At 32.4% G+C, this 27,128-nt stretch overlaps 1 long non-coding RNA gene across 1 annotated transcript in view; it reads right to left on the bottom strand.

Moving 5' to 3' along the window:
* Positions 1-687: 687 nt before the first annotated feature.
* LOC148282354 (uncharacterized) overlaps positions 688-27,128 on the bottom strand; it is a 55,479-nt gene continuing 29,038 nt past the window's right edge. The window contains exon 3 of the long non-coding RNA XR_015822113.1: positions 688-706. This is a non-coding gene — a long non-coding RNA (uncharacterized LOC148282354). The remainder of the gene's footprint in view (positions 707-27,128) is intronic.

Here is a 27,128-nt window from a genome sequence, read left to right as displayed (position 1 = left end):
TACCTTTGGACTTATTCTTTGCTATAATAAAATATGTCTCTTTTTAAAAATTCTCAAGTGTCATAAAACAGTAACAAAACTCATCTTATCCATGATATTGAGCCATGATCGCCAAAACATCGAAACCGACAACTTTTTCTCAATTAACAACTTTGAGAATCAATCTGTATTTCAAAACTTGGTTTTCAAATTGTATTCCTTAATAATTGAGAAAAAATAAAATTTGCCTTTGTCGGTTACGGTGTTTTGGCGATCACGGCTCGATATAGGTAAATTAAAATAATTTAAAAACTATCGGTTATATTTTAAAAAACGTTGTGTTTTTCGTTGACGCTATTTTTAATTTATTTTTTTATTCATTTATATTTAAAACAGAGGTCTATAGTATATACACATTTTACGTGAATATCTCAAAACCAAGCGAGATGAACTTTGGAAATGGGCGACTCATTTAAAAATATTAGAGTCTGAAATATTTCAATTTTGGGAATGTTGCGTTAAGTCGAAAATATCATTTTTCAAAATAATAAAAAATGCGTTGTGTGAATACAGTTCTGAATATGTACAGACTAGATGACATGCAATATGCATATTATATATTTTCGAGGACATGCAATGAAAAAAAGTTTTTATTTGTACAAATTACCATTATGGGCGACGTCAGCATCATGGACTCACACCGGACAAGATGGCTGATGGAATTTACCTGCAAAAATGAGAGAAAATACAAATGAGAAACGAACACAACCAAATCACAGACAAGCCTAAGAAAGAAATTTACATACGAATTATTTTAATGAATAAACAAGGTTTTACTTCAACGTTAGAATATTTCGTAAAAAAGGAGGCTTATCAATGGTAATGCCAGTAGGAAGAGTAATGTCTTTAATCAACCGTATCTCTTCAGATTTCGACATATAAATAAAATGTACTTAAACACTAATAAATGTCAGATCATTCGTTTTCATCGAATAAAAAAACCGCTCATTTTTTGTTACAGTATTAGCGGTGTCAATCTTTCTACAGTATCAGTGATAAAGGATCTCGGGGTATTTTTTGATGAAAAATTGTCTTTTGTATATCATGTCAATGAAATTTCAAGCAAGGCATTAAAAATGTTGGGCTTTATTTTGAGAAATACAAAAAATTTCAAGTCTATCCGATCATTGAAAATATTATACTGTTCTCTTGTAAGGAGTATTTTAGATTTTAATTCATCAATATGGTCACCCTGCTATAATGTTCATGATTATAATATAGAAAATATTCAACATAAATTTCTACGATATATAAACTACAAACTAAACATTCCAATACAAAATATGAATTATGACTATTTATCAAAACTGCTTAACCTAACAACACTTTCTGAAAGAAGAACTATTAATGATCTCATTGTACTGTATAAAATTGTAAACTCTCTTTTTGACGCACCAAAAATACTTGAATTGATTAATTTTAGAGTACCTGCTGTCAACACTAGGAGTACTTTATTGTTTCATTGCTCCAGTACTTCTTCCAACCAACAAAACAATTCATTAATACCGAGACTGCATAGGTTAGGTAACACTTATGGAACGGCTGCAGACATTCTGTCCAATTCATTACCATCTTATAAGTACCATTTTTTCATATTCAAATTGTATTGCTATTTTTTTTTCGTGCTATGCATGCCTTGAATATATTTTTGTAATGTACATAAACGTATTGAAATTGAAATCAAAGTTCTTAAAACTTGTAATGATCGTATTTTAAATTGGAATAATGAGAAGAACAGAAGTCTTTGATAAAAAACAAAATTAATGATATACTACTTCCACACTTCGTATATGGATTACCAATATGGTCGCAATGTAGTAAACAGATGCAAGAATCAATACAAAGAACAATGAATAAAGCACTTAAAGTAACATTTAATTTGAATAAATATACTAGAACCACAGATTTATATAGAATAACAAAAATGCTCACTCTAGAGGAATTAATCTACACAGAAAAAATATCAATAAAATTTAAGATAAAAAAGAATAAAATAAAAACAAATATTAAATTTAATTTTAACTACAACATACATAAAATAAATACAAGAACATCAAATAATTTAACTTACGAACAACCTAGGACCAACAGAAAAAGAAACAGTTTTTTGTGTACAGCAATAAATTTTTACAATTCACTTTCTAATGACCTTAAAAATATACAAAACATATACGTACTTAAAAAACACCTCAATAAAACAGTTCTTAGAGCCCGTGTGACGAGTGATATGTTATGTTATTTTATCGACTTTTTATTTAAACTATTGTGTTATTACATATAATATCCCCTCATACCAGCACTTTTGCTGATTGGGAATATTTCGTACAAATAAAATATGTAATGTAATGTAATATGAGAAGTTTAAAAACCTTGTATTTTGTCATAAATAAATAATTCAGAAAATCAAAGACAGGATCGTAGTGTGAAAAGATGTACGGGGGAATAAAATATTTAAAAATATATATATATGTATATTTTCACGTACATAACATGATAATTCAATTTATTATTTGAAGCTGCTTGCAGCACTTAAATTTTAATTGAAAAACATGAAAAAAGTTGGTAAAATAAGCGTATTCAAGCGTAAAAAATAACGTGATAAGGTCTCCAAAAATAGAAAAAAAAAAGAAAATTTCTTTAGTAAATATTTTTTATAAATTGATAAGGGTGCCATATATTATAATTACACAACAAAAATATTTTCCAGTTACAGAGCGTATGGTTTAATTATACAATATACTGACAGAATGTATTAAGTCAACATATATTTCAAATATTTTTTAATATAGTTGCAAGATGTTGATTTCAAATTTTATGCTTTGCCTAAAATAAAGCTTACTCTTTCAAAACTAAAAAAAAAAGAAAATTGTGGGAGAAATAATGCGTTGAAAGAATAAAATAATCTCGGAACTTGTTTTAATGACTTAATGCATTCTGTCAGTAAAGCCTCGATGTATTGAATTTACGGATGCGAGCGAGATCAAGACACGTCTAGCAGCTACAGAACTCATGAATGTATACTATATTTATTATTTATATTCAAGCTCATTTTAATACGATTTAAATAATTTTGTTTAATTTAATTTTTATGTTTTTCTTTCATTATATATTTTTGTTTAATTTAATTTAGTACGTCCTATTATTTGGCATATGATTTATTACTCCTATTTATTATATTTCTTACTTTAGTATTCAGTGAGTTTCTAGAATACATATCTCAATTATCATTTCAAGTATGCTTTTATGTATATATTCTTTTTCTGTTGATTTAAATGATTCTCTTATTTTGTTTTTTTTAATACTACTATATTTTACTATTATTTTGTTGATTTTATTGATACCACTATTTTGTATATTTGATTATCTGTGATTCTTAATTTGTATTATTTTATATTTTAAAAATTATTTCTGATTATTTATTACATTTACCTTTTTTTATAGATTGTTTTTCTATGTCATAATAATTTGATCTATTTAATTTTACTATGTATTTTTATTGTTATTTATTGTGGCTTGACACGGGCATAGCCTAAAAGGCCTTAATAAGTTCATAAATATTTAATTTTGTAATTTTGAATGAATAAATAAATAAATAAATGACCTTCATAGAAGCGAAAAATATTTGCACAAATTCCTGATAGAGTCGATTGTTAAAAATTACTATAACAAAGATACATAGTAAATTATTTAAGCTGAAAAATAAATGAAATGGATAAAACATATTATAATGTACACAATATGTACGTCTGCGGACTGCTTTGTACACTTTCCGAGGGCTAGGGAGGGTGTGTGGGGAGTTGTGCAGCATGGACATCATTTAAATGTACGCGTGTCATGGATGAAAGATAATAAATATAATTGACTTATTACATTATTAATATTTTTATTACAGTATCTACAAACGGGGCTGTAACGTCGTGTTACAATTAGGATAAGACGAGATACAACAATGTTTTGAGTATGTCCAAATGTTTGCAGACAGGCCGGATTTTCTCCCTAGGGAGTTATTAAGGTCTAAATTTAGATCTGAAATGCAGCCTGACTGCAAACATTTGGACATATTCGGAACATTGTTGAATTTACCAACTGGTAAAAGAAGAAGTATAAAAATTGGAAAATTGTTTTCAGGCGTTGCCTAGTATGTGAAATTGGTTTAGCCGGATGAATCTAACCCACATGGTGAAGGTTTCGTCTGTTTTAATTCACAACAGATGGAATAGTTAAGAAAATGTGGATGGTAGAATGGTGAATATTACAGTGTGTAAAGTGACCACTTGAATCAGCCAATGACAGGTCATAAGTTCTGTAAATGCCTATACTTTAAAACTATATTTTAAAATACAGGTATTGAAAAAATTATCATGTTATTTATTAGGAAAAAATACGACTTCATTATTTAAAAAAAAAAGAGAGATTTATAAAGTCTTGTATCCTATGTAGGCTCACGTGACATCATAGCCACACAGGAGTTATAATAAATAAAAATGAAGGAGAAAATGATGATCAGTCCATCGATTTAGGCACCAGTACAGGGTCTATGAAATATTGCAGCGATGCGGACTAAATTACACTGAATTTTCTTTTTTAAGATTTTTATCCGACAGTGGCCATTGAGTCAAAAACACTCGTGTAGGGTTCTAGTTCTATTTGAGACACAAAATGGTATTCTTTAATACATCTGGAAACAGGAAAAAAAACATAATAATAAACGAGGTTCCCCTATATTCGTAGCTCCGTGGATGTGTGAATGCATTTGGAATCCGCCAAAACTAGGAATTCCTTTGAAGTGTAAAGGGGTGTGGTTTCCATTGTGCTACCGGATTCCGGGCATCGCTTCGCCAAATGAAATCTGCATACACACATACACACACATACACAAACACGACACAACTACATATAATATACGTATGTAATACATTGGGTGATTTAGGTGTACTTGTAGTGTCCGAATAAATGGTTGGTGTCGAGCTCTGAATAATTCGATGTATTTTTTGACCATGTACTTTTATAGGTATCCGGTAAAACGCACGAAAAATGAGGAAATCATACGATTTTGCCATTTTAAAACGAATGTTTTTTTTTCGATTGCGCAATAATAAAAAATATAATAAAATAAAATAGATAAAAACATATTTTTTAAAGGTTTTTCTGTTAAAAAATACACTTAAAAGTTTTATGAAACTAAAATATAATTACTTTTAGACCGGCAGATTACGCCATTTCAAATTTAGACTAAACTTAGGTATCTGGGTTCTCATATATGACTTAGTATTGAACTAATACTTGTAATCATTTGAAGATAGTAAATTGAACATGGAAGTGGCCGAAGCAAAATCTTAATTTTTTTGTTTTTGAAAATAAATACAAGAATTTTACATCACATACATTTTTATGACATTTTCTTTTATTTCTACGTAAAATTATGCCTTCGGTAATACTTAAAAATAAAATAGTTTTTGAAATATTTTAGTTAAAACCTTTTTTTATAGAATTCTAATTGATCTCTTTTTTTAAGAAGATAATTCTGGTAGTAATATTCAATTTCTAACCATATCTTATTTAGGATTTGTTACCTTCATACCGGTGCCGACAAGGGCCGGTATGATTATAATATGTAAAATCAGCCTCATAATACCCTAGTAAATATACTTATTCTTATGCTTAGAGGTGGGGGTCAGTGCTTGCAAGCTCCTGTCGTCACTGCGACCTGTGTAGATCTATTGTGACGGGTCCCCGTGAATAGTTCTCGCCCTCCAAGCCCAGGTCTATAAAGAGCCTGGCTACTGTGTGGAAGGCGAGAGTTTACATTTTGCTAAATCTCCCCTCCAAGCCCATCCGCACAGTATCGGGCTATTAGGCAGGGAGCGAGCTCTTTGACATCCTCAGGTTTAACCAGTGGTGCCCCGAGGATGAGACTCCTTTTATGATGCAAAGCATCACACTCACATAGAAGGTGTATAGGTGTTTCCTCATCTGCGATGCAGAACCTACAGCTGGAATTTTCGGAAAAGTTCATTCTAGTAAGGTGTTAAGGTAAGGGCTCTAGTGATAACCCTCACTCGATTTCGGCTGAGCTTTTTTAGGTTGAAGGCAAACCTTTGCGAGAACCCTTTTATCAGTTCCTTCGCATGGTGCTGACTGGGTACTTTTTGCCAAAGCATTACGCTATCCTTTCTGGCCCATGACCTAAGCTCGTTAAGGAGAAACATAATGAGTGTAATAGGATAGTAAATATCCTACCATACCTCATCATAGAACATACCGAGGTAAGATACAGAAGTTAAGTATACCATCTCGATATATATACAGATGAAGATAGCGTTTATAATCGAGGCACTGATCCCACTTTTCTTATATATATATATATATAATGTGTATTACATAAGTAATTTAAAAAAAATAAGTTTACACGAGCAAGCTTTATCTACCCACGAAAGAACAGCTACTTTTTGAAAATAATGATGTCTATTTTTATATATTTCCTTTCTTCTAAATGCACAATGTTTTCTTTTGACCAGCCTGTCTTTTGGTTGACTGTAAGATACTGCTTTTAGCAATAAAAACATTGAGTTGTAAAACCTTTATAAGACAAAAATAATTTTAAAAATAAGCTACATCCAATATCGATCGTTTGTGATAATCCCCCTACAAAACGGGGCATTGTGCTAGTTCCGGTGTAATATGTAGTCTAAGATGGCTTATCAAAAGTATTACAATACCCCTTACTGGACTCGTCCAGCACGATTCCACAGTGACGTCACACGTGCCTAAGCCTCCCCCGAGGGCTTTATGATCGTGGATTACCCTTAATCGTACGCGCTGAGCGCAGTTCAAATACTGAAGCCAAGATGTTACGCGGACTAATCTCCAGCCGGCAGTTAGCACCGTATAACTTATGGGGCGTGACTGCTCGATTGCGGTTAAACCGAAATTGAAAACTCATTGTAAAATAGACGTACACAACGATGTTATGTAATTGTTATAACGACCTAAGCGGAAAAATAATTCGGAATTAAATATATTTTTATTCTTTTGCATTTTACAATATAGGAACATCGAAGTGAATATTTTTATTCAAGGCATCCTGCAAATATATAAATTATTGATTTTATATTTTTACTAAATTTATAATACGAGACTGATTGTATATAAGGTATATATGTTTATTTTTAAAAAAAAAGAAATACTTGAGTTCTTATTTAGTCAAATATTTCAATTTTCAGACCATTTCCTAAAAGTCGTAAATAACGTGTGCTGGCAAAATTTTAATCGAGTTGTGGTAGAGTGGGATTTGAACCTGGGACCTTTGGTCCGTGAGTCCACAATATTACCTCATGACCACAACCCGGTACACGTAATGTAATGAAATAATAATAATTTATATCATTCACTGTGAAAAGTGATTAATTTTTTTTACAATGTGAGTTTTTATTATTTTTATATTATGAATGAATTTTTAAAATATGTATTTTATTTTATGTATTGAAAAAAGCAAAAACCATTATAATATTAAAAAAATAAAAAAAAACAATATTTACAAATAAACCAAAATCAAAAGGCCAATGAGGAAATTTCACTTTTAAAAAAATTTTGAAGTAATAAAGGTCCGTGAAATAGTGTCCGGTAAAAAAATATTTTTTGCTTATTACGAGTAACATAAAAAATATTTTTAAATTTGTAATTTTGAATTCCCGCAAAAACGGTCATTCCATTGGCCGCGCCCCTAATATGTAACGATTCATGTTTATTTGTTGCTGGTCGTTGAAATTTGTGTAGAATAATATCACGAATTTTGACGTCACAACAACCAAGGCCAATCACGTCGCGTTTTTCTACGAATGTATTTTTTAAAATTTATTTTTTACATTTATATATGAAGACTTTCTCCACATTTCTCCACAATATCCCATATGGATTTTAAAAATACAATTAATTATTCTAAATCCATTTCATATATTTTTATTGGTATTCGTAGTATGTGATATTTCCCTATTATGGTTTTCTATACAGAGTGTTCTTTAAACCCTGTCACATCCGAAACCACGATGATCAGTATGGGCAAGAAGATATATTAGCATATTTAAAATAATATTTAGAACGCAGACATAAAAAAAAATTAAAATATATATATATATATATATATATATATATATATATATATATATATATATATATATAAAAACAAATGGTTGCTTACTTCTGCAGGGAAGAAGCGAGGGGGGCGTGGCCAAGTGGTTGACGGCGTATCAGACTCCCCCTCCCCTCTCCTCCCTTCACTCTTGCAGAAGTAAGCAACCATTTGTTTTTTCAATATTTTATTTTTGTAAATTTTATTCGTTCTAAAAATTTATTTTAATGTGCCAGTATGTCTTCTTGGTTATACTGATCATCGTGGTTTCGGATGTGACAGGGTTTAAAAAACACCCTGTATATAAGTAAAAACAATGCAAAAATAAAAAATAAATTGTGTAACATTAATAACAAAGTTTTATTTTCGTAAGAATTTAAAAAGAAATATACTTGTTATTTATATACTGTTTTTTTAAGAACTCAGTAAGTATGATTTAAGGCTGTAGTCTGGTAAAACGCACGCAAAATGAGAAAATCATACGATTTTGCGATTTAAAAACGATTGTTTTTTTAATCGTGCAATAAAAAAAAATGAAAAAACATAAATTAGTTTAAAAAAAATTTTTTTAAAGGTTTTTCTATTTAAAAATATACTAAAAAGTTTTATGTAACTAAAATATAATTACTATTAGACCGGCAGATTACGCCATTTCAAATTTAGACTAAACTAAGGTATCTGGGTTCTCATATAAAGACTAAGTATTGAACTAAAACTTGTAATAATTTGGATATAATAAATTGAACATGAAAGTGGCCGAATCAAAATCTTTTTTTTTTTTGGTTTTGAAAATAAATACAAGCATTTTAAATCACATACATTATTGTGACATTTTTTATTGTCTTTTTTATTGGCTCCATATATATGTTCGGCATACTAAATGGTATAATCGATGTTCCATCATTACTGGGACAAGTAAAATTCAATATTCCGACTCGTAGATTGAGAAACAATGAAGTACTGTTCATCAATCAGCATAGAACAAACTATGGCCTTAATTCTCCTCTCTCTCTCTCCCTCTGTATTGTTAACTCAAGACAAGATCTGGACTTTTTTGGTTTAAGTTTACAACGATTTAAACGAGCACTAAATAAATAGTCCAGATCTTGTCTCGATGTCCCTTATGTTTGTCAATGGTTCTTTTATTTTTTTAATGTTTTAAACTATTCTTTTATTGTAATATTAAACCCTATAAATTGTATACATGGACAATGTCCGTTAAAAAAAAAAAAAATTTTTTTTCTTTTATTTCTACGTAAAATTATGCTTTCGGTAATACTTTTAAAAAAAATGTATTTATTGAAATATTTTAGTTGAAACCTTTTTTATAGAATTTAGAAAGTAAGAATTTACTGCAAAGGCATAAAAAAATGAATGGAATAAAAAATAAAACATTGTGGTACTACTTCGAAACGTGATTTCACGGGTCATTGGTAATGCTGGTTGGTATATTATGGAGTTGTTTTCGGTTGAGAGGATGCTACACGATATCAGCAGTTTTCCTGGTCGTTTGAGATTAATCTTACCTCTTACGAATGGGACTTAGAGCATTCCTCGGGGGGATGTCCCAGTTCAGAGCCTACGTCACCTGAAGCCGGGCTTCAGGCGGCCCAATTCAGCACTGGGGCGACCGCCTCCGCCCCCCCTGGAACGTGCCACCTTGACCCGGCTGACATATTGGCTACAAGAATTTGTGCCGCTTTGGCAATACCGCTTTGCTCCAGAAAAGAAAGCGCATTACTGTTGACACAGTTAATTGTTTTTCCTGCATTTTTTATTCCACGTAATTTGCCAAACTCACAGAGTGAATGAAAGCAGTAAAGTTTAATTCAATTAAAATCGTGGTCCACTGGAATATGCATCTACAATATGGAATCCGCAATATAAAATATGTATAGATAAAATAGAACACATTTAAGACATTCGAAACAACAATAGGTGTCACCTACTTCCAACTTTAAAGAAACGGCGAGCACTTGCGGACCTTTTATTTATTCATAAAATACTTCATGACATAAATTGACTGCCCAGACCTACTCTCTTCGATTCATGTCAATATCCCACCTAGGCGGACCAGACACAAAACTTTTTCATATATCGAAATACAATACGAATCCAGCAACAAATTTAATCGTGCCCTGACCTTGTACAATCAAATAGATACTTTCGACACGACATTTTACTAGACTCTGCAATATCGTTTAAAAATAATATTCTGATTTTTTTTTTATTTTGAACTGTTATTATCCTCACTTATATATTTTTTTATGATACTCTCTCACTCACACACACACACACACACACACACACACACACACACACACACACACACACACACACACACACACATACACATACACATACACATACACATACACATACACATACACATACACATACACATACACATACACATACACATACACATACACATACACTCACACACACCCTGTTTTGACATACCCAGTAAAAAAAATATGCTCTGATTGGAATACAACTAAAATGACATTTTCGTTTTGATATATTTGTTGTGTTGTATTCTGTTGCCTTCATTAAATATATAAAATTTAAAAAGATAAAAAAAAAAAAAGCTACTTGATTTTTGAGAAACAAGTGTATAGTTTTTTTAGTGTGAGCGAAACCGACAGGAAGACCCTTGGTCATTAAAACAGTTTTCGGGTATGCGGAGCGTAAGACTGGTCACATTACCTTCCATGTAACAAAAAAATATCTGGATAAGCTGCAATTGGAGAGCCAATGCAGTGCCCTATGAACCACAAGGTCTATGCGGATAGAGAAATTATGATGATAAGAAAAAGGGCTAATTTTATATTTATTTATATAAACATGTTACAACAGAGACTGAGAACAAGATACATATGTAAATATGGAACTCGACGCATTTACAGGGCTTATGAACTGCCATTGGCTGGTTGAAACGGCCACTTTATTTACGTGTATATTTTTAATTCTTATTATCCTTCAGCGTCCCTGGGTACACCACACATGTGGACTCAAGTTATTATTTTTTCAACACTGTAAATGTTTTTTTGTAATCGGGGCCCAGGTTTGTCTTGGGCCTCAAGAATTTTTTATTTTTTTAACTTTAATTTTGCTAAAAAATAATTTTAAAAAATAAAATATTATGTACTTACATATGTCAAATAGTCATACAATCTGTGATTCTATCATCGAATTAAAATAATTTATAGCGCACAATATAAAAAATAAATTGCGGGTGGTTATGAAAAAGAAGAAATATTGTTATTGTTGCTAACGAAGGATAGATAAAAGACGCGGGTGACCGTGATTACCAGAAGAATGGGTTCGATCTATCTCCGTAAGCAGGGCAGTGCGACAGTATGGGACTGGGGAGTGAGACGTACTGGTAGAGATAGTCATAATAATAATAATGTTTGGATAATTTATACAGCGCCATTTTTGTGAAAAATCACCTCAAGGGCGCTGTATAATAAATAAATATCCTAACACGTCTTGCCGCTACAGAGAGCATGGACGGTTGAGATTCTAGTTCCTCGTCTCCAATTATGGTATATTACAATTATGATATATATGAGCTAGATAACAGAACGTCTTGCAGCTACAGAGCGCATGGACAATAGGAAATCTAGCCCCTATTTACATTTTAATTTTTAAAATTTTTATTTGACAATGAAGTTTAGAGTTTAAGTGATATTTTAAAAACGAAATAAAAAGCTAATTTACACAATTAGAAGTTAGATAACAACAAGTCTTGCAGCTACTGAGCGCATGGACGGTTGAAATTCTAGACCCCATTTACTAAATTTAGATATTTGATAGTTGATAACATTTACATAATATGATAAAAATAAAATGATAGTTAACATCACAAAAAGGCTTGCAGCTTCAAAACGCATCGACAAATGGAATTTCAACAACATAAGAATGATTTAAAAAAGTTAATAATAAAAAATAATTTTAAAAAACGCAATAATAATACATTAAGCAAAGAACTAGTAAGTATGGCAATTAAGTGAACATGTAACAACACAAAAAGTAAAATATAAAAAACTAAACAAAGATAGCATTCCTTAACTTATTATTAAGGTTAACAAGACAATAGACGATACTCAAACTCAAACTCATCCCTGCTTTATTTTAGTATGCAGTAAACAGGATCTATTGTCTTTTTCCTAGTAAATAACTGTAAAAACACTTGGTTCACATTTGGCTGTTCCCTGGGAGATGATAGTAGAAACGCATCTGTGTGCGTAGTGTAGAGTGTAGGTACCAAGGAATCTATCCGCTTAAAATTTTTGATTATTATTATTTTACTTTGATTAAGATGTCAGATAAACTTATGTGTGATTACTTTTGATATTCGAGTAATTTTAGGTGATACAGGAAAAAACGTATCATTTGTATTTTTAAATGAACATAGATAGGTAGCACTATATTATACAGAAATTGTTTTATAATAAATAGTTAAATTTCGGCACTTGATCCTCACAAAAAAAAACACTTTTTTAAAACATAGTCGGGACTATAATTTCGGAAAAAGGAACTGCGGAGAAATAACAATATTGAGCGGTAGTCCGTAGTCCATAGTACAGTGTACGCTGTCGCTGTGGACACTAGAGGTGGGCATTTCGGTTTTTTATAAAAATAGCAATAACAGTTACTGTTTCACAAATTAAGCTGTTTCGTAAAGACGTTTAAAAAATAACAGTTTAGTGCAGTTGGCGAACCCCCCCCTCTTCCCAACAATCTCAATTTAAGTATAAAAATTATTTTTTTAGCTTCCCATTTCCCTAATCGCATTAAATATTATGTTATGAAAAAAAAATATATGAAAATTTTTTCTGTAGCTCAAATTTTTGATAGTTAAGAAACAAAAAATTACCAAGTTTCTAAAACGTTTTTTAATTATTATTAAATGTTTTTTATCGAAACCCTATTTTATGGAATGATATTAATATTTTTTAGCTTAAATTTTTTATTAAATCCAAATAGAAACCTTTAAATTCACCAAATGTCATTTCATTTATACCTATAATTATGTTTTCATTCGAATTATATGCGTATTAAATGTACTTAAATATTAATTTAACATTTATAATAAATTACCCACGTAAAATTATCAATATTGTATATCCAAGAAATTGTCGTAAAATGCGCATGTAAATTGGCCGGGCTTTTTTACTTACAATGTTTACGCGAGCTTAGTAAACTTGGCTTTCGTTTTATACATAAGACAGGGTCGACATTTTAGATAAATAGTGCGTTGATTAAGTCCCTCAATACTGTATGTGAATTCCGATAATATTGAATGGAGTTGAGATAAATGGCGCAAAAACGTAAAAAATATTACCCTGGTCATATTTTAAACAGTTTCTTTGAAACGCAGTTGTTTTTAAATGGTGAAGAAAATCACATTTTATTTAAAATTGTAAAGTTTTCATTTTATATGCGTTAGTGTTAGTTTTCTGAACGCGCCAGCTTAAGTTAAACCACCAATATGTACTTCTTCCTTAGGTAATAATAATACAAATAGGTAGGTATTATGGATAAAGGTTTGAAGATAGGGCGAAGGGCCGTAATATTTATTTTTGTATTTTCTCCAGCGCTTGGTGATTTAGATTTTGTTTCTTTTAAACGATTTAATTTATTTTTGTGAAACTGTTTTAAGTGTTTCGGAGGTGTAACTGTTTTAAAACAGCAGTTACATTTTTTTACCATCTCTAGTGGGTACAGTCCCATATCTCCGCGGAGCACACAGAACTAAGGAAAATTTATAGACGCAAGTTTATCCGGTGTTTTATGTGGGTGTATAAAACCTTCGTCGCCAAACTGGATAACGTCTTCGGCCGCGGGTGTTATGTTGATTTACCGGGGAATTCAATATCTTAAATTTATATCAATACCGAGTATGAAATTTACACGTTCTGCGACCCATTTGGAAAAAATATTATTTTGTTATTCGATGTTCTTGATTATTGATTAGATTATAATATGTTTCTTTTTCATATCAAATTAAGTTACATTTTACATAATCGGTAGTTTACATTACGTAATAGGTTAAACAGCCCGAAAAGTTAGTTAATAATTTTATCAAAATCATTATTTAAATTTAGCGAGTACTCTCAGGTAAAAATCCTGCAAAAAGAAATCGACTGGAGATCAGTCGGTCTAATGGTGTACTGAATATTGCGTTTGCCAGGCATTAAATAAGTAAATATTTGTAAAACAATAATATCGATCCACCGTATTGTATTTTATCATGCCGTGTAGATTTTTACCGTTGTGTGAAATAGGCCAATCATGCGATATCACGCAGTGGGCTGGTGGTTTACACGCGCACAGCGGTCCAGTCTCCGTGAATGTACGGTAGACCTTTAGTATTTTCAAAAGGGAATATTAATACAAGTTAAATGTTCTTTTTTCCTTCTGAACACATCCTGTGGTCTTGTTCCTTTCCCCTTCTCTATGATTACCGAATGGAGCTTCTCGCTACTATCCGTGGCCCTGTTATAGGTCCTGTCGGATATGCAGATTTGGTGGCTTCCAAAAATAATTTCGAGGCTTTTAAAAAGTTTTGTAATCATTTCGGCGAATTGATCATGTTCAATAAATTTAATCTCAGTCAGTGAAGAATTCACTTCCCTCTCTTCTCAATCCAATGAAGTACATATGATGTACTTCTGGATTACTTTCTTTCAGCACAAAGGTGCTAAGGCTACCAGATTTCAGAGAGCTCCTTCGGGCAGCTTTTCTCGTTAGACTACGAGCAAATTTTCCGTGTATGTGGGCACCGCCAAGGAGACTTATGTCCTCAGATGCGGTGTGCGGTATGCGTGGGCAAGTTGTTCTTGTTACCTTGTAATATTTTCGAATTATACGATATAAACTAATTTTACTATTGAATTATGTTTGAACGTTTACTAAATTTTGTATTTTCACCCAAACTTGTGAAAAATTGTACTCTTAACAAATTACAAAAGAGATGGAGAACATTTTAGAGAAGGGAATATAGAAGTCTGGACATTTACCGGGCCTATGAACTGTCGTTGGCTGGTTTAAGTGGCCATAAACAGTGGTGTAGTCCTAAATAAATAAGTACCGGAGCGCACCGCCACCACTACGGTGAAGTGGAGGGAAGTGGGAGGGGGGAGGGAGGGGGGGGGGAAACACACACATGTTTAGACTTTTTCAAGTTATCGGCAATAAATACGGTTGTTGTTATTTCGAATTGTTTGAAGAGACTTAAGTAGATATAATAATCTGTAATATTTGTTCCTGGCCAGAGCCGGAGCGCTGCTCCACTCAGATAAAAAGTGCCGGAGCGCCGCTCCGGTGCGCTCTGGCCCGACTACACCACTGGCCATAAGCCCCGTAAATGCCTAGAATTCCATTTTCTCTTCTCTAAAATATTCGTCATCTCTGTTGTAATTTGTTAATCTTAATGACTCCCTAGGGGGTGAAATCCAGTATTTTGTCTACAAACATTTGGACACACTCAACATATCGTGACGTATTACTCGTTACCCAAATACCACAGATGTATATAAACCTACAGCTATCCTAAAAGTTTCGATCTTACCCTTAGGTCTTTTTACTAAAGGTCAAGTTAGTACCGAAAACGTAAAATAAATTTAAGAAAGTATATTTACGCATCGAGAAACGTAATGTAGATATTGAGCTGTGAAAAATGTAGACTATAAGCGCTCAACAGGAACGAAAATGTTCACAGGACTTGCGAATTTGTACAGCGTGAGGGTGAGAAAAAGCTGTTATAAATTCCTAAATGTCTAAAGCCTATGTCTACCTTATGTATAAAAACCTATGTTAGCCCAGAGGAAGAAAAAAGGAAGTTTACTTTTAATAATGTATTCGTTACCCATAAATGTGAAATGGGCTAAATACGAGAGAGGATACTCGGTTAAAAGTTAAGAACGAAATAAAAAAAAATCAATACAATGAAAATAAATCGGTCCGGGTTGGTATTCTGAACGGAATTACGCGCGAAGAGATCCCTCTGATAGGGTGTATTTAGTACGTAAATACGCGTTAAAAATGCGTTTTCTATTTTGCGTTCAGAATACCACCCCTGGTGGTGTAATGGTCAGCGCATTTGCCTACCATGCAGGAGATCTCGGGTACGATTCTTGATATGGTCGATATAAAACATTTTTAAAAAGATGAAAAAATATTAACGTTCTTATAATTTGCCCAAATATTTCCATATTGGTAACCATCTTCAAGGTATTGCAAATAACTCACTATTAGAAAATGAAATCAAGTTGAAGTAGATTGGGGTTCGAACCGCGAACCTCTAGCCGACCGTTCCGCAACACTAGCCGCGGAACCACAATTCGATTAAATTTAAAAGGGTGTTTTCACACAATAATATTTCCCTGGACTGGTACCTGAAGCGTAAGACTGATTATCTTAAATTCATGTAACAAAAAATATCAAGATACGCTGCGATTGGTGTACCAATGCAGTGCCCTATGCAGCATTAGGTGCGGGAAGGGAATGATGATTATGATAAATTGATAATTGAGTCGAGTTGTGGTCCGGTGGCTAGTGCCTCGGACTCGCAGATCAAAGGTCCGTGGTTCGAATCCCACGCTACCCCAACTTGATTCCCATTATTAATTGTGAGTAATTTACTACTCGTTGAAAATGGCCCTAAAAATTTAATTTTTGTGTAAATCATAAGAACGCAAATATTTATTTTTCATAAAAAAAATAATAACTAGCAAATTACAACGTTTTTTTTTAGATACATACTTAAATAAAAATACACTGGAACCAAAGGCGGTTCCTTAGCATGTGCATGAGTGCGGTGCACTGCCAAGTAAAAATATGTGAAAATAAATAAGTAATTGATATTAAAAATATGTAATAAGAAGAAACGGGGATTCATTGCAACATTATGTTCGTAAAATATAATATTCTATTTTCATATTGAATTTGTGTGAAAATTATCATATCTGCTAAAACCGTGATTTGAGCAAGATAGACTACGCTTTATGCAGGTGAATCGTGACGTTGGAGGAAGAATCAAAATCGATTCGTGATTTAAAAAAAAAAAAAAACAAATTGTAACTCAACTTTTTTCATAAATACAACATGAAACTAAAATACTTACAAAAATCTCAACAAGATTATTCGCTATCTCTATTAAAAATATATTATACGCAAGTAAGTAAAAAGAGCGATGTAGGTCATTGCAAAAACGAATAGTATAATTATTATATTATTAGGTACTATTACGCAATGTCAACGCTCCAATTTTTGGACCGTGTTATTTAAAAAACGGTGTAAAACGATGTTCCTCAGTATAAACAAAATTATATTTTTAAATTGTTTCGTTTTTCTTTCTTTATTAAACTGCCCTAAAAATATATGGATAGGTATAAAATTTTATAATTCATCAATTGATATATTAAATGTAAACGAAAATTGCAATTATTTATTGCATTTCAACATTTATGGAAACAGAAAATACTCACATGATGTGATGATAGTTACATCTCAAAATGTAAAGATTTTGTCAGAATAATATCCGGTGTTATTTTCCCGGTTTAAAATGAATTAATTACAATTATAATAATTACGAATATTAAATAACACGCGATTAGGATAACTTATATGGGATTTACTTTTTCACTGTATTTTCAATGGTAAGAATAATTTACTATTTAATAAACATCCTACATTCGTTCGGAGGCTGTCGGCGTGGAAAAGAGAACGATCTCTCCTTGTTCTTCCTTTATTAAGTGTTTACAGGGCCTCGTGTTGGCCCGGTCTTGCATATTGCGCTATGTTCAGGTACAAAAATATATGAAGCCATTTTACAATCTTTTTGTTAAATCCTAGATTGAGTTATTATTCTGATCTTAAGCTTAATTTGTTTTAGATTTTTAGATTTGTTGGAGATTCGTAACTTTTGCATTGACCTAATGACATAGTCACACAACTAATTCAAACTTATGTATTTTATAAATTTTACATGTGAAGCACTAAATTTGTGGTTATTTAGTATATTTATTTTTTATTTATTTAATTTTACAATACACATAAGGGGCATTTACAAAATATACAGGTAAGTACAAACATAGTGAGCAAAAATTTAAAAGATAAACAACGCTTTTTTGTTTACATGTAGAAAAAATAAAAAGCATACTGCCGTGCAAAATAAAAAGTGAAACTTTACATAGTAAAAAAAAATAATAAATTAAATGGATATAAGAAAAGTAATTGAATTAAAAAGCAAATTGTAAATAACTTGTAAAGAATTTAAACAAAAAAATAAGTACATTTACATATACTTATGTATAAAAAAAAATGTATCAACAAATTATTGTTAAAAACAAATAATAAAAATTAGTTTACAGTAAGTATATATAAGATTAAACTCAAATTTTTTGCTATACGCTGATGACAATTAAGTATTTAAAATTGTGTCTTCAATAAATGATTGCGAAGTTCTTCAAGCTGACTTAGATAGAATCTGTTGCTATTGCAAGGACAATCAGTTATTATTGAATTCTGATAAATGTCTTGTCATGTCATTTACTCGAAAGAAAAAAAGTATACTATTTGACTACAAACTATCTGGGAAAATTGTCAATCGTTCAATGAAAGCGAGAGATTTGGGTGTACTGATGGATGATAAGCTTTTATTTAGAGATCACATAAATACAATAGTAGATAAGGCGTACAGACTTCTAGGGTTTATCTTACGAATCTCCAAGCCATTCTCATCACCAAATACATTAAAACTTCTTTACTATACTTATGTGCGAAGTCAACTCGAATTCGCTTCATTAGTATGGTCCCCTCAATATAATGTATATATTAATCAAATTGAAAACATTCAAAAGAAATTTATAAGGAGCCTGGAATATCGTTTTGGTAACATTGAAAATGATTACAGCGCATCTTTGATCAATTTTAATATAGAATCACTACAAAAAAGGCGCCTTAGATATGATTTAATTTTTCTTTTCAAAATTCTCAATAACATAGTTGATTCGCCGTATCTTTTACAAAATATTGGTTTCCGTTGTCCTCTTCGCTATACTAGATTAAATTCCCTTTTTTATGTACCAACTTGTAAAAACAATTATACCTCGAATTCATTCATTAGACGCACCTGTAGAAATTATAACGGACTCAGTATTGATGTAGACATTTTTAACTGCACGTTGCATTTGTACAGAAAATTTCTTCATGGGGTCGATTATTTGGGATAGTTGCTGAATGTACATCTTGAGTGGTTTATGCTATGCATATGTGCCGCATGTAATGTATATGTTTGTGTATGTTTTATATGTGCGTTCATGTGTGTGCGTGGATGGCTCGGAGTGTACATTCGGTATTTTTATTTATTTTAATTTATTACCTCCATGGAAAACGCAAATGTCAACAATTATCTTTTTTTCACTTAAAATTCTTATTTATTTTTTATTTTTTGTCACATTTAATGTTTATATCTTTTTAATTTATGAAAACTTAATTGGTCTTTTTATGTTAAAAAATTGTTGTTTTTAATACTGATTTTGTATGACTGTATGTTTTCTAAATAAAATAAAATAAAATAAAATAAATAATAACATAATATCTGGTACACAAAAATATTTGATACATCAATTTCAGAAAAAGATAATAATAAATAATAATACACTATTTCTAATTAACTAATACAATATATAATTAATTATAGTAAAATAAATAAAACAATTTTGTTTTTAACCGCTATTTTTTTTTTTCTAACGACCGGGTTTCAAAGCTAAACAAGCTTCTTTCTCACGGTATATTTAATGTATTTTATTCCATATATTACACCAAACTCAACCACACACCACCACCCGTTGAGAACACAAATAATTTGGAAAAACAAACGGTAAAATCATTTCTGAAAATGGTGGAATAATGCGATTTCGATAAATCATTACATTCCCATTTCGCTCTTAACTGAAAGGCGCCCTTACACACGGACAGGGCGAGGCGGAGGCATCCATTACCCACCAAGCTAACGTCTACCTTTCGCCCTTAGAGGGCAGAACGCAGGACGCAGGACGCAGGACTGACGCCGTATTCATGAACAGATAATGTTTACATAAAAGGGATAACGTAGAGATAAACAAGCGTATTTTTAAAAAGAAAAAAAATATATGCTCGTAATACACATACATATTTTAAGATTTATATTCATTCAATTGTTTTTTACAAATACAAAAATGAAGTAGGTACTTAAAATGGTAAAATTAAGTAGGTAAACAACGAATGTCTCGAGCAAGTAGAAGAATTTGTGTATCTGTGAGGCATGTTTTCAAGAGATGGAAGAGTAGAAAAAGATGTTGAAAGAAGAGTGAATGCGGGCAACAAAATGAACGGAGCACTAAGCACAGTAATTTCTAATAAAAATATGTCAATCGAAGCTAAACTGGCAGTGAACAACGGAGTTTTAGTCCCAACACTTATGTATGGAAGTGAAACATGGAACTGGCAGAGGAAGGATGAAAGCCGAGTGAACGCTGTTGAAATGCGATCTCTTAGACGAATGTGCGGGAAATCAATGTATGGCAGGGTTACGAATGATGAAATCAGGCGAGAGTGTAAATCTGAGTCAAGTATAATTGATAAGATTGAGAAAGGGTCTCCGAGATGGTTTGGTCAGGTAGAACGAATGGACGACGAAAGAATGGTAAAACAAGTATATATGGCGAAAATAAACGGCAACGCGAGACGAGAACGACCAAGGAAGACGTGGCATGATCAGATAAACCAAAATTTTAATTCTGGTCATATCAAAAGCAGACAGAACCGAAGGTTGTGTATGACAAGATGTATGAATGTGGAAGAGGCTAGGATTGTATACCAGGATAGACGTGTGTGGTGGTCCATTTTCTCTGCTTACCCCTACGGGGAAATGGCGTGATGGTAGTAGTAGTAGGTACTTCATACATATGTATAATTTAATTTTATCAATTAAATAATAAATAGTTTAAATATAAAATTCTTCTTCTTGCGGTGCCTTGTCAGGTCCCCCCGACGTTGGCGATCACTACGGCAAAAGCATCTCTTTTGTATTCCACAGCCAGGACAACTGCTTATTGGATGTACTCGCCATAGTAATTCCTGGAAAAAGATGACCAGAGTGGTTTCCCGTTGCCTTCTCTGGAGGATTTTTCTGTCGGGGTTACCTTCCCTTAGCTGGTTGGTTCTGGTTAGGGGGCCCCAGAAACTCGCTGTGATCACACCATTATGAGTGCGATCCTATTGCCCAGAGTTCGCGATTTGGACGCTAACGAATGGGACTAGTCAGTAGTGTTGCGGGTGGAATGCAACTGGGCGTTTACAGCATTTAAAGAATCACACCCTCCAGCAAGATGTGACTCACTGCGACCCTACTGACAATTCGAACTAATAAAATATATATAATATAGATTAACTTCGAGTTAGGCCAATCCCCCTAAACACCACATGATATTAATGATGATCAGATCTACGAAACGCGGGAAGATCTATCCTGGGTTATATTCCAAACGCTCTTGCGGCCGTAGAAAAAGCTTTTATCTCGCGTATTTACATACAAAATACGCGAGATAAAAGTGTTTTCTACGGCCGCAGGAGCAATTCAGAATAGCACCGCTGGAAATCTCTAAGTTGTACGAAGAGTACATTGGCGCATAAAATCCAAAGTTGATCTTTGAAGAATTGATGAGACAAAAAATCTGTAGATATCAATGTTAAAGATAAAAATAAATAAATAAAGTTTAACTTTAAAAATGACAATGTGCTTTGAAATACTTTTTTTTTGAGCATTTATTATTTATGGATAACTTTTCCAAATAAATTTATTTGAAAAATTAAATAATTATACGAATGGTTTTCGGTACTATGACTTTATCAAGGACCATAATTTTAGAAATATTAACGTTCAAACGTAGGCACAGTGGTCAAATAAATCATTTAAAATTCAGTACTAACATAATTTACGTGCGTTTGGTATTAAACCTTTTTGCTAAATAACAGTTTTAAACAAATCAAATATTACGAGTCTTCCATATTCCCTATAAAAAGGACTTCGCCGTCTTTTTTAGATATTTATCAAAACGCTAGCCTGAAAAAGACTGTGAATAGAGGATAAGCGTCAAGTTCGGCAATGCGCAACTTTTCGGAGTCTATATTATATTATCTCTGTGTTAGTGGGGCGCCGGAAGGGGAGGGGAGCGGGGTGGATAAGTCTGTAAACAAACAGGAAAATATACCTACATATTAACGATCGGGCAATCTATTAACTACGACAAATATTTATTGTATATTTGAAGGCGTAATTAAACGTCTCGGATATTCCGAAATCAGAGAATGATTTTCGAGAGTAAATACTGGAAACGTTTGATGTTAATCTAAAGCAGTATTTCTCAAAGTGGGCGCTGAAGGCCTTCAGAGGGGTGGTAAAAGGCCCAGAAAAAAGCCAAACTCGATATGGTCAATATGAGTCCTGTAGAATGGAGACCAAATAGAAGAAGCGTATTCTAGATGGGGTCGAACTAGTGAGCAATAAAGAGTTTTGATGGCATTAATATTTTTGAAGGATAACATATATTTGTAATTTTTTTTTTCACATTATAAAGAATGATCACTAATAAAAACAACGTAATAAATTACAATGCTTTTTTATATCATCACTACCTTTCCGCAACTAATAGTGCATAGGGTACTGCAGTGGGACACCAATCGCAGCGTATCTTGATCATTTTTGTTACATAAAGTTAAGATGATCAGTTTTATGCTTCAGGTGGCAGTCCAGGGACAATGAAATATTACAGTGTAAAAACAACCTTTTAAATAAACATTTCATGTCATCCATGTCGGGAATGGAACCCGAAACCTCTTGCATGGTAGGCAAACGCGCTGACCAATACACCACGAGGCCGACAACAGCCGCTTTTTTGTATATATTTTTGTATTAATATACCATATTGCTGTAAACTGTAGCTAACTGTAAAATCATTTGAATAAATCCGTAGCACGTGACAACAAAATAAATTATTTTAATTAAATTACAAATTTAAAAGCTTCAATTAAATTAACTTAACAATAGAATCACCATGTAAAGCGCCCTTGAGGTATTTTATTACGAAAATGGCGCTATTTAAGTTATCCACAATAAAAAAAACTTCGTGGTTAAAAATCTTGTAATGGTTTTTGTCCGTATGGGCGACTCTATTAGCCGGTGGCATATTATTACGTACTCTGAGGTTTTCAGAGTAATAAAAATACTTCCAAATATTAACATATTACAACGGAGATGAAGAACACTTTAGAGAAGGTAATATAGAAGTCTAAGCATCTTCAGGACTTATGACCAGTCATTGGCTGGTTTAAGTGGCCACTTTACACACTGTGTAACATTTAGCATTTTTACCATATTTGAACATCTATATTCCTTCAATTCTTTCATCTGTTGATGTTTGTGAAGTTAAAGAGCTGAAACCTAAAATTTGGATTAACTCAAAATATTGTTGATAAATCCACCTGGTTCATGAAAAAGTATGGAAATGGAAAAAAAAAATTCAGACGTTGCCTAGCATTAAGGTGAAATAATTTAATTAAATGAATCTTACCCGCATAAATAAAGGTTTTAGCTCTATAACACAAACATCAACAATGAAAGCATCCACCCCTTTCCCGAAACTGTTCATAAAGACTTGAACCTTTCTTCAGTTTCGCATATCAATATCATTTTTTTCTAACTAATTAAGCGAAAATTTAATATTTCTTTACAATCAAACCGCGGAAATAACAAAACAAAGAAACTTTAAAAGCTTTCATTGTACCCCTCACTGCAGTATTGTCAATTCGTGATCAATCAAATACACATGGTTAGCACAATCACCTTTTTCTAATTTCCCAGTATGACAGTGAAGGAATACAGTGTTAATTCCAAATTGAGACCGCGGCCGCACGCTCCAGATCCCCCGCCTCGGAAACAAACATCAACAGATGAAAGAATTGAAGGAATAAAGATGTTCAAATATGGACAGAATGGTGAATGTTCCACAGTGTGTAAAGTGGTCACTTAAACCAGCCAATGACAGGCCATAAGCCCGTGGATGCCTAGACTTCTATATTACCTTCTCTTAAATGTTCTTCATCTCTGTTGTAATATGTTAATATTAACAGCTCCCCATGGAGTGGAATCCAGTCCTTGTCTACCAAAATTAGGAAAAACTTAAAATATTGTTGATTTCTAAACATGGTACAATTTAAACACTAGACAATACAATGACAAGAAGGATAAAATTTATAAATGTATATATGTATGTATGTGTATGTAAGGGTGTTTATGTATATGTGTGTGTATATTTGTATGAATGTTTATGTGGGTATGTGTATATGTATGTGTATGTGTACATATATGTGTGTATATATACATGTATATGTGTGTATGGGCGTATATGTGTGTATGGGCGTGTATGTATGTGTTTATATGTATGAATGTTTATAAGGGTGCACACGTGTGTGTGTATGTTTATGGCAATATATTAAAAAAACATATATGTTAGTCTGCCTTAGCACTGGTCTTCTCCTACTAGGCATTACTTTATAATATATATTTAAAAATAATTTAAAAAAAAAATGGTTAGGTAGTTATGCATTTTAATTGCTCTGATTAAAAAGCCTAATATAAAATGTAAATTTGAATTCAGAAATAGGATACGGCACGTTTAAAAATAATAATTGCGATAGCTGTTTTTAAGATGCGCAGCAGATTCAAGGGGCTTTAGAATTTTTTTCATTATCAAAGGGGGCGGTAGGCGAAATAAGTTTGAGAACCTATGATCTAAAGTATCAGTAAGACGAAGGACTCGATTAATTGTGTAGACTTAACATCAGTACACCGGAACCTCTTTTTACACGGAGGATATGTTTTAGCAGAACCAAGTAAATAAAATATAGGTTTAAAAAATAAAATAAAATAATGGTGGATAGGTTTCCTTGTATAACCCTTCCATTAAAAAATAAAAAATGGTTTGCTATTTAATGTACCTTAATTTCATTTAAAAAATCTAGCATTTAAAAAAAAACAATATTTTTATTACAATTTTTTTACATTTTTTTTTTTTTTGCACCACAACAGGCCAGGAGGCCTAATTACAGTGGTGAATTATATCACAGAGCACCCAGGCTTGAGAAAAATTACATTTTAATTTTTGTGTTCTCACCGGGAATCGAACCCGGAACCTTCCGTGCGTGAGTCAAGCGTCTTGACCACTACACCACGGAGGCCGCCGGATTTATGGAAATTATCACAGTGGCTCTGACGTACTAGTACAACTATTGTTGTTCAGTAGCCCAATCACAAATAACTATCGACGCGCTTAAAAACAAGCTAAGCATTTGATCGATCACAATGAACAATAATGAGCATTTAAATTTATTTCAACAGAGAGGGAAAAAGTTTTTGAGAAGGGAATATGGAAGTCTAGGCATTTACAGGGCTTATGACCTCTCTGTTGAAATAAATTTAAATACGAACAACTCCCTAGGGAGGAAATCCAGCCAGTCTGCAAGCATTTGGACATAATCAAACATTGTTGAATAATGAACATGCTTAAGTTATCGCAGTCATAAGTCAACGCGTGTGCAATCTCTAAGCCAACGCTCGTGTCGATTTGTTTTTTGTTTTCCTCGTAAATAAATACAGTTCATTGGCGAAAAATCGGCGTTTATTGTAAACAATAATACAATACACTGCAAAATAGTGAGTATCTAATACAGAAAAAGTGAAAATTAAATTACAATTACTGTGGCAAATGCTTTTCTTGACATTTGGCTTGCCAACCGCCGCCGCCGGCTTAATGCAATGAACATCATGATAAATAATAAATAAACATAACAGTTCTGGAATATTTTCCATATTTACACCGGTGAAATTCAAATATGTGATTGCGCAGCAGGATTATACGTCGCGAAACGTAAATATTTTGACATTTAATATTAGCTGGTCACGGATGTTGCATTGTGATCGCGAATACGATAAACAACCATGCCGAGAAACTGTTATCACGTCGCTTTTAAGCAGTTATTTGTGATTGAGCTACTGAGGTCATTCCGAATTTCCGTCAAGATCGTGACAAGTTCAGAGGGAAATTTCGGAAGCAGCAAAAAACAATAGAGATAATATAAAAGAAGTAAATAAACAAAGACGAGAACTAAACAGACTTTAATATGATTTCGAGAAAAAGGTTAGCTGATCCCCGTTCTTCCTACAGCGGGTGGCGGGTGGCGAGTGGCGAAATCCCTTAACAAAGGAAGGGGCGTGGGAAGTGTTGACATAAGAAAATAAAAATTGGCTCCAAAATCGAATGGGAAGAGGAAAATTGTAAATGGGTAGCTCAGCTCGATCTCGCGATATTGTTTTTATAATACGAAACGAAAATCTGGCTGGTGAACCCTACAAATTTAGAAATTTTCGTTTTGATTCGGAAACCGCGAACCTTAAGATATGTAATTTCAGACTATTTGAAGATCATTATATTATACATTCCACCTGATGCTGCAAACGCAATCGAAAATTAACACTTCTTTCGTTCAAAGAAGTTTAGATACAACCTACTTCGATTGTCCATAAGGACAATTAGTCAATATTGTTACTATTTTATTTAATTCAACAAATTTACGGACAATGTCCAATTCAAACAAATTATATAACGAAAAACAGTAATAATATAGTAACAAACAATAAAAGGAATACAACAAAGAAAAGCAGACAGAATAATGCATTAGACAGGCATTATGAAATCCAGGTTAATTCTACAAATATACAGTTAATTTATTGGGAATATTTCTTCAGCCTATTTGTAAAAAAACTCAATTTACAATCAAAATAATTTAGATCTTGATTTTCATTTACAAATCTAATCATTCCGGGTAGAGGCGCATGGGAACCATAATT

This window comes from Micrasema longulum, unplaced genomic scaffold (genome assembly GCF_059751315.1).
Source record: "Micrasema longulum isolate JH-2025_06_02 unplaced genomic scaffold, ASM5975131v1 h1tg000335l, whole genome shotgun sequence".
NCBI classification, from domain to species: domain Eukaryota; kingdom Metazoa; phylum Arthropoda; class Insecta; order Trichoptera; family Brachycentridae; genus Micrasema; species Micrasema longulum.
This window is presented reverse-complemented; position numbering and strand designations above follow the sequence as displayed.